The sequence below is a fragment of the Hemitrygon akajei genome, chromosome 22 (assembly GCF_048418815.1).
Source record: "Hemitrygon akajei chromosome 22, sHemAka1.3, whole genome shotgun sequence".
Taxonomy (NCBI): domain Eukaryota; kingdom Metazoa; phylum Chordata; class Chondrichthyes; order Myliobatiformes; family Dasyatidae; genus Hemitrygon; species Hemitrygon akajei.
Genome location: NC_133145.1, coordinates 15,344,128 through 15,356,640, shown reverse-complemented (window position 1 = coordinate 15,356,640; position 12,513 = coordinate 15,344,128). Strand labels below are relative to the sequence as shown.

General features: G+C 43.8%; 1 protein-coding gene across 5 annotated transcripts in view; it reads left to right on the top strand.

Moving 5' to 3' along the window:
• Positions 1–12,513, top strand: part of LOC140714992 (caskin-2-like) — a 287,748-nt gene that overhangs the window by 202,194 nt on the left and 73,041 nt on the right. The window lies entirely within an intron of this gene.

Genomic DNA, 12,513 nt, shown 5'->3' with positions numbered 1-12,513 from the left:
TTAAATGTTTGTCTGCTTGGAGGACCTAAATGTTATAATTAAGAGTGGCTGCTGTCTAGGTCTGGGTTTTGAGTGCTGAAAGTTAGCAAGGGACTGGGTGAATAGGTGATGGAATTTGGAAGAGAAGAGGCGACAAAGTGTGGAAATAATGAGAATCTTTGAAGTGAGCTGGGAGGAAAGAGGGAATCTCACGTGAGGTGAGGAAACAGCAGGGATTGAGATTCAGAAGTGTGGGAGTCTGGAGTGTTTGGTCAGTTGGTTTGAAAAGTAGAGAGAATGTGGAGGGGAAGTTCCTGTTATTTTTGATTATAAGGGAGATGTTTCTAAACATCAAGGTCTCTTGATTTTATATACTTTCACTGTAGTACAACTGAGGCTAACATCAAGAAGTTGTCATATTTTATTAAAATCCCAACTGGCTCAAGCATTTCTTCTGGGTGTGATTACTCATCTTACCCATATCAGTCTGCCTGAAGAGTTTATAACCACAGCAGCACTTCAACATCAACTGTTTGCTTATCCACAGTAATCCCATTTGCCCATATCCTTCTATGCCTTTTCTATTTATGTATATGTCTGAATGCCTCCTCCATAATCTCCTTTGACAAACTGTGTCAGATATCAACAACCGTGTAATAATCTAAAATTCCCTTTAAAGCTCCTGCCTCTCACTTTAAAACTACACCCTCTTGTTTTCTGTACCACTAAGCAAAGATAGATTTTGACTACCTACTTATTACATCTGTCAGGATCTTCCCTCAGCCTCCCTCACTCCAGGGCAAACAAGCCCAGCTTATCCAATCTCTTCCCACAACTAAAGTCCACCAATCCAGGCTACACCTAGGTAAATCTCTCCCCAGCACAATCACGTCCCTTCTACAGTGTCTCAACTGGAACTGAACACAACACTTCACAAGGGCAGTGGTGGAGGCAGATATTCTCACAACATTTAAGAGGCATCTAGATAAATACTTGAATAGCTGAAGCACAGAGGGCTAAAGTGGATAGTTAGCATGAACATGATGGGCCAAAGGGCCTGTGCTGTGTGACCCCCCTCTACTTTAATACCCTCCTCTGAAGTAGCTGAGCAAGACCCTTAATACGTGACTGCTGTGTAACTTAAGTTGTTTCATCTTGAGCTCCTTGGAACACTTCTCATTCTTTATTTGTTTAAAGACAACTGTACACCTGGAGAATTTTGCATTCTGCCCCGTTTCTGGCATTATTTTACACAGCTGGGCACTTTTGTCCACTGCTATCAGACTCGCAGACGGTCTCTGCTGCAGTTAGTGGGGTTAGTGCAGCCTCTGTGTTCTGCTGTTGTGTTTTCTGTGGAATGTGTGTGATTTGGGGTGGTGATTTGTATTCCTGCAGTGTAATGCAGTGTCCAACAAACTGACTTTAATATAGTGTCAATGTGATCATCATCTCAATATGGAAGTAACTGTCATTCCTGACTACAGGAATTAACAGTAAGTGCTCTGGGAGTTGTGCATAGACAGGATTCCCCTGATAAGAAATGAGGTGAATATTAAGGAGTGAGCTAACCTAAGCCAGTGAGGCAGTGGGTTAATTCAGTAGCACACAGAAATACTCTGTCAGTGATTGGATAAGTGAGAGGATTTGACTTTTAATTTGGTATTTGCTTTTACTTAACAAATCTCAACCTTCAAATGCCTGTCACCTGGACAAAAGCTCACGGCAAATAGAATGCACTCTCATTTTCATATAAATTAGTGATCAGCAAGGATCGTTGATCTGAAATGTTAACATTTCCTTCCCCCCCCTCGCCCCCCCCACAGATGATACTCAGCCCACAGAGTTCCTCCAGCAGACTGCTCCAAGTTCCAGCATCTGCAGTCTCTTGTGTAACCGGCAAGGGTGAACTGTTCACATTTTAAATTAGTTTTGACATTAAATGAGCTGTGTTTAATCTTATTGGCTAGTCACACTTGATTTTCTGAAATCCATGACCAAAGTCAGGGAATTGAATAGAATTGGTGCACCAGGGTATGTCTCAATAGCTGGAAGAAACACAAATAAAATACCATGGTGCATAGAGGCTTTGTAGTATTCTAACCAGAGCATAAGAACATTAAGTAAAGGACTCCATATTTGTTTGATGAAACCTGCAAGATTCAGTTCCACTCCGAACTCTTTTGTGTATCAGACAGGATGTCTATGGTGTGTCTTTCCAACAAGTGTTACAGTCCTTCCACTAACACTTCCCCTCTCATACTGTTGATAATGCCCCCGTTAGAAAACAGAATATCCTCTCCTCTAGTCAATGCCACGGGACTTCTGCTCTTCAACACCTAAACTTCCATAAACCAAAGCAAACCGGAAATATCATTGAAACCTATCAAATACTGAAAAGCCTAGATAGAGTGGACATGGAGAAGATGTTTCCTATAGTTCGGGAGATTAGGACCAGAGGGCACAGCTTCAAAATAGAAGGACGTCCCTTTAGAACAGAGATAAGGAGGGATTTCTATAGGCAGAGGGTGGTAAATCCATCAACAGTCAGCTGCAGAGGCCAAGTCATTGGATATATTTAAAGTGCATGTTGATAGGTTCTTGATTAGTAAGAGTGTTAAAAGTTACGGGGAGAAAGCAGGAGACTGGGGTTGAGAGGGAAAATAAATCACCCATGATGGCATGGCAGAGCAGATGCAATGGGCTGAATGGCCTAATTCTGCTTCTATGTCTTATGGTTTTAATAGACAGCTCATTTCAATACACCCATGGGACAGCTTCAGGAAATGATGTTGAGCCTGTGGTCTGATGTAATTAGGCAGCCTGCTTCCCTGCGTGTGTCATCTTTGGCTCAGTTGATCGTTTGCTGCTGAATCACGCGCTTGGGCTTTAAAGCACGATCTCAGAGACTTACCAATATGGTACTGAGGAAGTGCTGCAAGAACTTGAACTGGATGTAATGCAGGACACAGCATGGATCGAAGCAGAGTCGGGCTAGTATCTGCCCTTCCACCAGCATTAACTCAGAAAGCACCTCGATAAACAACATGGTGCTCAATCTGCCTAACGCCTGTTCCAACACTGCCATGTTGACTACATTTGCAGAAATATTTCATGACTGTGAGTTAGTAGGGTTTTATAATCCCAGAGTGAAGACGTCACTGTTCCTGAGACCCCTGTGAGAACTCTGCATTAGATCATCTTGGAAAATGATTGACCAGCTATGTGCAACATCGCCCTGCAGGTCTTAGTGCTTCGGCTCAACCGATATTCCAAATGACATGTGAAATTTTTTTCTCCAAGTGGGTTGTGAAGCCTCAGCCACTGAGTGTATTCGAGACCAATTGGTAAACTGATCGCCTGGATGTTATCAGATGACTGTTTTGTGGGATCCATATTTAAAGTTGCTTGATTTTAAAGTACTATATTGACTGGAAAATACTTTGGAAGCCCTAAACTGATGAAAGGTGCCACAGATATACAGTAGATCTTACATTTTCGTTTTAAGCAAGAACTGATGTGTATAGCACTATCGGTGGAATCCTTCTATGTATGCAAGAACAGGATGCAATCCAAGGTGGGTCTAGGGCTCACTGAATGGTTACTAATAAAATTGCTTCCTTTTGGCCCAACAACATGCAATAAAAGCAGAGGAGGAATTGTGCACCAAGTTACTTGGAGAAACACCAACCATTCAGGAATGTAGTGCTTTATTAAAGGTCGACTGTTTGCTTGGTCCCTCCAACCTTCAACAGAGCCTCTCCATTTCTCATTTCCACTCATGTAATCCCCAAAGCCATTAATAGGAAGCTCTTGATCTATTAAACCCAGCTTGACTGCACTGGGAGGGAATATATCCAGAGCTGTCAAAACCCAAGCCTTCCTCAGATTGTATTTTCCCTGTGCTCAATTTATTTCACTGTATGATGAAATTCTATGAAATTTCTGCCTGTCAGACATGACTAAATTAGACCCCAGTGAATCAAACTAATGGTAACCAGGTTTTGACCATATGCATTGTGCATATGGTGGCTCAATGCTAACTGGACTGCAGCTTGATGACCTTCAGCTCAAATGGCAGCAAGAGGAGGTGATAGATAGGAGCTATAGGGAGGTAGTCACCTTTAAGTTGCAAGAGGCAGGTGCTTGAGTGACTGACAGGAAAGGATAAGAAAATAGGCAGCCAGTACAGAGAAACTCTGCAACCATTCTCCTCAATAATAAATATACCACTTTGGATACTGTTTGGGGGTTGGGGGCAACTTTCCAGGGGGAAGCTGCAGCGTCCAGGTTGCTGGGAGAGTCCAGTACCAGAGGGCATGGTTTGAGAATAAGGGGTAGGTCATTTAGGACAGAGTTAAGGAAAAACTTCTTCTCCCAGAGAGTTGTGGGGGTCTGGAATGCACTGCCTCGGAAGGCAATGGAGGCCAATTCTCTGGATGCTTTCAAGAAGGAGCTAGATAGGTATCTTATGGATAGGGGAATCAAGGGATATGAGGACAAGGCAGGAACCAGGTATTGATAGTAGATTATCAGCCATGATCTCAGAATGGCGGTGCAGGCTCGAAGGGCCGAATGGTCTACTTCTGCACCTATTGTCTATTGTCTGTTGGCTATTGTCTGGAACAGAGCTGTGTCTCTGGCTCTGAAGGGGGAAGGATGGAGAAGAGGAGTACAGTAGTGACAAGGAATTCCATAGTCAGAGGAGCTGGCAGGAGATACTGTGAATGTGAGAGAGAAACCCAGATGGTATGTTGCTAGGGATGTTTAAGATCAGGTCTACAGCATTCTAAAGGGGGAGGGTGAGCCGCCAGAAATCATGGTACATATTGGTGCCAACGACAAATGTACGAAAATGGAAGAGGACCTGAAGAGAGAATTTTGGGAGTTAGGTAGAAAACTGAAAAGCAGGACCTCCAAGGTAGTAATCTCTGGGTTGCTGCCTGTGTCACATGCCAATGAGAATCAGAATAGGATGATTTGGCAGATGAATACATGGCTGAGGAATTGATGCAGGGGGCAAGGGTTTAGATTTCTGGATCATTGGTATTTCTTGGGACTATATGACCTGTACAAAAAGGATAGGTTATAGCTGAACCTGACAAGGACTGACAAAGGGTCTCGGCCCAAAACGTTGACTGCTCGTTTCCACGGATGCTGCCCGACCTGCTGAGTTCCTCCAGTGTGTTTGTACGTGTTGATTTGACCACAGCATCTGCAGTGTACTTCGTGTTTATCATTGAGGATAGGTTTGCTGGAACAGTTGGGGAGTGGTTAAACTAGTTTGGTAGGGAAATGGGGACCAACGTGATAGGACTGTTGGTTTCCAAACAGAGGCATTGTGTAGTAAGGTGGATGATAGGGCAAAATTGCACTCAGTAGGATGAGTTGAAGTGTAACAGGTCAAAAATGAAAAAGGTGGTGAATACAGGACTGGAAATGTTATGTTTGAACGCAGAGAGTATGCAGAATAAGGTAGATGATGTCGCGCAGTTAGAGATTGGCAGGTATGGCATTGTGGGCATTGCTGAGTCATGGCTAAAAGAAGATCATAGTTAGAAGCTTAACATCCAAGGATGTACATTGTATTGAAAGGACAGGCAGGTAGGCAGAGGGGATGACTACCTCTGGTTAAAAAAAAATTAAATCAAATCCTTAGAAAGAGGTGGCACAGGATCAGAAGATGTAAAATCCTTGCGAGTAGAGTTACAAAACTGCAAGGGTAAAAGGACCTGATGTGAATCATATACAGGTCCCCAAATAGTAGCCAGGCTGTGGGGTACAAATTACAATGGGAGATTAAAAAGGAAGGGCAGTGTTAGAATAGTCATGGGAGATTCGGCACGGACTAGAAGGTCCGAGATGGCCTGTTTCTGTGCTGTAATTGTTATATGGTTATTTCAATAAAGGTTCAAAAGTCCAATTTAATGTCAGAGAAATGTATACAATATACATCCTGAAATGCTTTTCCTTCACAACTATCCACAAAAACAGAGGAATGCCCCAAAGAATGAACAAGAGTTAACTGTTAGAACCCCGAAGTCCCTCCCCCCCGGGTCATCTCGCTCCTACACATAAGCGGCAGCAAGCAAAAATCCCCCCTCCTCCCCCCCACCAGCAAAAAAAAAGCAACGGCACCCACCACTGAGCACTCAAGTGTGAGCAAAGCAACAGCAAATATACAGGTAGATTGAGAAAATCAAGTTGGTGCTGGATCCCAAGAGAGGGAATGCCTAAGAATTGCCTTTTTAGAGCAGCTTGTGGTTGAGCCCACAAGGGAAAAGGCAACTCTGGATTGGGTGTTGTGTAATGAGCCAGATTCGATTAAGGAACTTTAGAGTAAAGGAATTGATCATAATACAGTGGAATTCACCCTGCAGTTTGAGAGGGAGAGGCTAAACTCCGATGTATCAGTATTTCAGAGGAATAAAGGGAATTACAGAGACGTGAGAGAGGAGCTGTCAATGTTGATTGGAAGGGGACACCAGCAGGGATGACAGCAGAACAGCAATGGCTGGAGTTTCTGGGAGTAATTCAGAAGGGTCAGGATAGATACAAACCAGAGATGAAGAGGCATTCTAAAGCGAGGATGAGGAAACCATGGCTGACAAGGGAAGTCAAAGACAGCATAAAAGCAAAAGAGAGGGCATATAATATAGCAAAAATTAGTGGGAAGTTAGAGGATTGGGATCCTTTTAAAATCCAACAGAAGGCAACTAAAAACGCCATAAGGAAGGAAAGATGTAATCTGAAGGTAGGCTAGTCAATATTATGGAGGATTTCAATATGTTTTTTCAGATATATGAAGAGTAAAAGAGAGGAGAGAGTGGATATTGGACCACTGGAAAATGATGCTGGAGGTAGTAATAGGGAACAAAGGAATGGCAAACAAACATAATAAGGATTTTACGTCAGTCTTCACTGTGAAAATTTGAGATTGTCAGGGGCAAAAGTGAGTAATTGCTATTATTAAGGAGAAGGTGTTTGGGAAGCTGAAAGTTCTAAAGGTTGGTAAGTCGTCTGGACCAGATGAACCAAAGAGTTCTGAAGGAGGTAGTTGAAAAGATTTTGGAGGCATTAGTAATGATCATTAAGGAATCACTAGATTCTGGAATGGTTCCAGAGGTCTGGAAAATTGCAAATGTTGCTCCACTCTTTATGAAGGGAAGAAGGCGGAAGAAAGTTGTAGGCCAGTTAACCTGAGTTCAGTGATTGGCAAGATGTTGGAATCCATTAATAAAGATGAGGTTTCAGTGTACTTGGAGGCACATGATAGGTTATGCCAAATTCAGCATGATTTCCTTAATTGGAAATCTTGCCTGACAAATCTGTTGGAAATCCTTTAGGAAATAACAAGCAGGGCAGATGAAGGAGAGTCAGTGGACACAAGGGATTCTGCAGAGAAACACAACAAAATACTGGAGGAACTCAGCAGGCCAGGCAGCAACAAACAGTCAATGTTTCAATCTGCAATTCTTCATCAGGACTGGAAAGGAAGGGAAAGATACTAGAATAAGGAGGTGGGGGTAGGTCTCTGGTTGTTTAGTTGGATTTTCAGAAGGCCTTTGACAAGGTGCTGCCCACGAGGCTGCTTAACAAGCTAAGAGCCCGTAGCATTACAGGAAAGATACTAGCATGGACAGAAGGCTGGGTGACTGGCAGGAGGCAAAGAGTCAGAATAAAGGGAACCATTTCTAGTCAGCTGTCGGTGATTACTGGTGTTCTACAGCGCATGGTGTTGGAGCCACTTCTTTTCACATTGTACACCAATAATGGAATTGATGGCTTTTGTGACCAAGTTTACAGATAGTACAAAGATAAGTGGAGGGGCAGGTAGTACTGAGGAAACAGGGAGTCTGCAGAAGGACTTAGATTGGGAGAATGGGCAAAAAGGTGGCAGATGGATTATAGTACAGGGAAGTGTAGTCATGCACTTTGGTAGAAAGATTGAAAGAGTAGACTATTTTCTAAATGGAGATATAACTCAAAAATTAGAAGTGCGAAGGGACATAGGTTCCTGATTAGTCGGGGCATCAAAGGTTACGAGGAGAAAGCAGGAGAATGGGGTGAGAAGCAATGTTCCCTCTAAACTTCAGTCGTCAGTGTGCGCAAAAATATTAGGTTGTGCAAATTTTTTTCCATGTGACAAAACTATGTGCACACTGAATGCACACATGGCACAGTTTACATAGGTTTACAAAATATTTGACATAAAACTGCACAGAATAACAACAAAATAACATGCAACACACACAAAAAGCTGGTGGAATGCAGCAGGCCAGGCAGCATCTATAGGGAGACCCTTTGTCAGGACTCAAAACAAAATAACATACATATTTAAGTCACTCAGTTATTTTTTCTCTCTCCTGTCTTTGGCATTTACCCAGTTTTTTTGTAAACTGTATCTAGACTATTGGAACTTCCATCCAATTGATAGCTTTTGATTCTCATTAACATATCCAAATGACATTCACGTAAGTGGATTCTCAGCTTGTTTTTGAGTTGATTCGTTAGGCTAAAACATCGTTCACAGTCCTCACTAGATGCAAGAAAGGTTCCCCCAATGTCCGTCAACTGTGCAAGGTCACAAAACTGTTCATTTTGAAGTACAAATGCCACCATTTGAGCAAAATTTGAAATCAGTTTGGATTTAATTTTTTCTTGCACAGAAAATTTGAAATCATTAAACTGTCTATTATAGTATTTTCAGCTAGAAAATAAGGATATTTTAGACATAAGGCATTAACTTGTTGATCGCCAAATGTGAAGTCACAATTTGCAATTGCAGAGAAATCAAAAGTTGACCATTCTTGTAGGTCACCTTCAGGAAGCCTTTCTTCTAAATGAACACAGACGATTTATAAAAGTCAACAGTGAGCTTGTATCTACTGTGACGTTTTCTTCACGTTGTTTGCTTAGCAAAACATTAACTGAATCATACAAAAATATTTCTTGTAGCTGAACGTTCATGACCTCATGAGCTTTCAATGTAGCAGTTTCTACTATTTTGTTAAGCCATTCAACTTTAAACAAATTTGCAGTTCTTCTGCGCTTCATGCCCTTCGCTTCTTTTGAATTCGACATAGTGAATCAATATTTTTTTCAATAAAAACTTAGTAAGCTATCTACAGGATTTGAAATGGATCTTTGTAAACTTTACGATATGAACACTGTCCACCAAAGATGGCTGCCGCCATGATGCAGCTGTACGAACTGGAACAGGAAAGGTGAGGTGACGTGCATTGTGGTATTTGAAAAACCACCTAACTAGTTAACAGAAACATTTAGCTAAAAGATTATTTTCAATAGTATAATTATGAATTACTACATTATTTTAGGTAGCTAACCTTTTGTGCGCTGGTTGAAGTACACACACACAGCTTAGAGGAAACATAGGTGAGAAGGATAAGAAATCAGCCATGATGGAATGGCAGAGCAGACTCGATGGATCTAATGACCTAATTCAGATCCTATGTCTTATGGTCTTAGACTAGAACTTTTTTCTGTGTAGTTATTTGTGAGTATTTGTGGAACTGCCAATCTGTGTAATTACTTGTGCACTAAGTTGTCTGGCAAGACCATTTCTGCTGACAGGAGAAGGGGCTAAGTTGGGTTACTTTGGGCAGATAGGGCTTGTCAGCCATGGTTGGCAACTTATCTAGGAGAAGGAAAGCTCTGATCTCAAGCCTCCACTGCCTTGCGGTTATATCCACTCATAGGGAAGGCTTCAGGAGTAAATCCCAAGGAAATATCCAGAGCTAGAGTCCCTAAGGCAGTTCAATGCTGACTGGCAACTTCATGCAACGCTGCTGGTACCAAACTGTATCGGTCTCTACTGCTTCTTTAGATTCATCGGCTGTGTGGAGAGGGGGAGCCCGCTACAGCTTGCTCTCCATATCATACTGCCCTGGCTTGCATATCACATAGGCAGCTGAGGCACAGCTTCCATGGTCAACCCCGACCAATGGAGGGCCTCAGGATATCCACATACAGATATCACCCTGTAGCTTTACTGTTATTCCTGTCCATGGAGCTTTTTACAACACCCTTTGAAAAATACATTTTAATATGGAGTGGGTTCTTTCTCTTTTTCTCTCTCCCTCTCCCTGTCCCTCTCTCTCCTCATCCCCCCCATCTTCCCTCCCCTTCTCAACCCTCCCCCTCCACATCTCCACCCTGCCCATCTCCCCATCCCCTTGTCTTCCTTCCTTTCCCATCACCATTTACTTCCTCCCCTCTCCCCTTTCCCTCCTCTGCTCTCCCCCTCCCTCCTCCTTCCTCTCCTCTTTCTCTGACCCCTCTCTTCCCCTCTGTCTCACTCCCACTTCCCCCTCCCCTCCCCTCTCCCTCCTCCACCACTCTCCCTTTCCTCCTCCACCACTCTCCCTCCTTCTTTCGCCCTCCCCCACTCCCTCCTCCGCTGCCTCCGCCTCCCCCTCTACCCTCCCCCTCCCTCTCTGCTCTCTCTCCCTCTCCCTCTCCTCCTCCTATCTCTCCCCCTCTCTTCCATTCCCCCTCCCCTCCCTTCCCTGTTCTCCCCCTCCCCTTCCCTGTTCTCCCCTCCCCTTCCCTGTTCTCCCCTCCCCTTCCCTGTTCTCCCCTCTCTTCCTCTTCTCCCCTCTCTTCCTCTTCTCCCTTCTCTTCCTCTTCTCCCCTCTCTTCCTCCTCCCCCTTTTCCCCTCTCCTGCTCCTCTCCCCACCATTCCCCCTCTCACTGTCCCTCCTCCCCCTCCCACTGTCCCCCCTCACCCACTGTCTCGTCTCCCCTTTCTCCTCCATTTTCCCCCTCTCCCCCCTCTCCCATCTCTTCTTCCCCCCTACGTTCTGCCCCTCTCTCCCTCCCTCCCTCTCCCCAGAGCTTGACACTTGGCTTTGTTCCCACTGGTCCTCAGGGTCAGTTAGCTGGAGTTTGTTCTTGAGGTTTGGACTGGATTAGCAACAGGCAGAACGGGCTGTTTGGCCAGGAGTGCACGACATCCCAGAAGCACCCATACAAATCAAAACCAGCTGCCGAAATCGGTAGTAAAACCAGAAATGACAGCGCCTGTGAGAAGGAAGATGGTTAAGGTTTGAAGTCTAAATGTCTCTCTGTTTGTCTTCCCACAGATGTTGCCAGACCTGTTGAGTGTTTTTAGTATTTTGTTGTTTCATTCTGACCCATTTCCTTGTCAACAGCTCATATCCAGCAGTTAGGAGTCAGTCTGTGTATTGAGGACACTGTCAGGTCTCTGTTTCGAGTCAATTATGCAGTTCACTCAGAACGAACCTGTGAATTTCTGATTTGAGGGTTTTAAAGCAAAGTGGCTGGGCAGTTCAGCACAGTTCATTAAACAATCTGCTGCAGGAACTCGAGGTCAAGCAGCATCTGTGGGAGGAAAGAAATTGTCGATGTTTTGGTTCGAAACTCTGCATCAGGATTTGAAACATCAACAATTCCTTTCTCCTACAGTTGCTGCTCGACTCCCTGAGTTCCTTCAGCAGGTTGTTCGACAATCCGGATACTGGCATGCGCAGTCTCCTGTCTGCAGTTCATTTAACTATTGTTGTTAAGAAATGGGGGTAGTATCTCTCTCCTCTTTGCTGTCCCATCTCCAACCACACCAATTCCTCTGCTTTTCCAAATGATATGGGCCATTGATAGTGGAATGATTGTACATATCTGCTTGATTAGACTCCCAATGTATTCTCCCTGACTTCAATCCAGGCAGACACCAAACACAAGCCTTTCGTTTCTCTCCCTGAGTGAGATCAATCTTTAATTGGAGAAGACATGCCTGGTGCTGTAACATTGCCAACCAGTAACCCTTCACTCACCAACAGGATGGGAAGCAATGCATTGATCTTTACTGCAGGAGGAGTTAATTACAAGAGTAGAGACATCTTGCTCCAATTAAAGAGGGCCCTGGTGAGAATATTATATACATTTTTGATCTCCCTACCCAGAGAGGAATGTACTCGCATTTGAGCGAGTGCACTGAAAGTTCAGCAGATTGAATCCAGGAGTGTTGGGTTTGTCATCTGCGGAGAGATTAAGCAGACTGTGCCTAGGGTTTAGAAGTCTGGCAAGGAATCACATTGAAATGTACACAATTCTTAGGAGCTTGACAGAGTTACACTTTCAGTATTAGGAGTGGGTCATTTGGGACAGATGAAAAGAAGCCTCTTCACCTGAAGGTTGTCGAATCCTTGGTTCTCCACCAAGGAGGCTCAATTATCCAAGATGGAAGATGGAGAGATTTTTCGATACAAGGGATTAAAGGAAAAATGGAGTAAGTGTAGGAAAGTCGTGGTGGAGTAAAAGATCGGCCATGTCCTTATGGAATCATGGAGCAGCAAAGAGTCTACTGCAATTTCTGTTCATTATGTGACACCAGTTCAGAGTTTGGTCTTCCATTTAATTTTTCCTCCTCACCGAAATGGGCAATTTGTGTTATTGGTCTATGGGGCAGGATTGTTCAGGGAGTGTGGCACAAGGTGGATTCATCCACTGCCTCCTGTATGATCCAGAATATTCATTCCATTGACCGGAGATACCAT